Source organism: Chiloscyllium punctatum, chromosome 28 (genome assembly GCF_047496795.1).
Source record: "Chiloscyllium punctatum isolate Juve2018m chromosome 28, sChiPun1.3, whole genome shotgun sequence".
NCBI lineage: Eukaryota > Metazoa > Chordata > Chondrichthyes > Orectolobiformes > Hemiscylliidae > Chiloscyllium > Chiloscyllium punctatum.
This window is the reverse complement of record NC_092766.1, coordinates 70,618,030-70,619,248: the sequence shown is the minus strand read 5'-3', so window position 1 is coordinate 70,619,248 and position 1,219 is coordinate 70,618,030. Positions and strand designations below refer to the sequence as shown.

Below are 1,219 nucleotides of genomic sequence, written 5' to 3'. Positions count from 1 at the left end.
AACCGCAAAAACTTTGCAAATAATTCCGTCAAGACGATTTCAAGTTCCAAATCTTCGGTCAATCTTCCTCTCTTGTGCTCACAAGTTCATTACCTGTTGTCCGAACTTACGGATTAGTTGTTGGATCCATTCCTGTAAATTGGTTCTGCATTCTTTCTAATTCCGATTTTTTTTACGAATATAGCTAGTGTTTATGGACTTAGCATCAATATTTCTAATACCATATTTTGATGAATATTAAAAAACAACTGTGGCACCAGATGATGAGCAATTGAGTCAAAGTCGATCGGACGCAGTGAAACAATGATCCTCTCTTCATGTGGTGTACATCCGTGACTCTAAAATTCGACCAAGAATCATTCCCACAACTTCAGCTGTGTCAGGATCTCGTTTGCGGTGAAAGCCTGTCAATCTGCTAAGGTAACGTTCGTCTAGGTCTCTGCAAAGGATTTGGCGAAATCTTTAGGTCTTGATAATTTGTTCTTCAAACAACTTGCGTATTTCATGAATTCAGTTCTTTTACTATGAAAATTGGCAACTTTTCTGTAGCTGTGATGGCCGAGAGGTTAAGGCGTTCGATTCGAAATCCAATGGGGTCTCCCCGCACAGGTTCGAATCCTGTTCACAGCGCTGATTCCTTTAAAAGTCATTAATCTCTTAGCGGAATTTGGAATTTCGTGGAGCTTGAGCTTTGCATTCAATCGAAAGTGAAATTTCAACTGTGCAGAATCCGAAGTCATTTCAAGACGTCCAATTGAATAAATTATATGTCGAGACGCAAAAAGCCACCAACTTCCAACACAAATCAGTTTTAAAACATTTGTCGAACTGTCGTGAAATTTGGATGTTCGGGAGTCGGGAGTGGGGAGTGGGGGGTTGGGGGTGGAATTAAGCAAAACAAGAAGCAATGCAATGCATTTACCTGCAGGTGAGGAATTTTTTTTTAGGATCAGTTGAAAGTCAAGCTGAGAAAGTTCAACCTAATTTACAGCTGACTCTCAAGGCCAATAATCTATTATATCAGCAGTCAATGAATTCGAAAAAGCAACTCGACTGATCCAGGTTCCTGGCTTGAGGTGTGATAAGGCAAGGCGATATCGGTGGAGTAGAATTTTCTGGAAATATTAGAAATGGAATGTTAACGGTCTTCTGCTGTCCACATTCGTAAGAAACTGTGCAATAAGAACTGAATTTGAAAATTAACGATGAAAATCAGACT

General features: G+C 39.7%; 1 non-coding gene across 1 annotated transcript; it reads left to right on the top strand.

The window, feature by feature from the left end:
• The first annotated feature begins 548 nt into the window (after positions 1–548).
• Positions 549–630, top strand: trnas-cga (transfer RNA serine (anticodon CGA)). Its single transcript has one exon. It is a non-coding gene; the product is annotated as a tRNA-Ser (tRNA).
• The last annotated feature ends 589 nt before the right edge of the window (positions 631–1,219 follow it).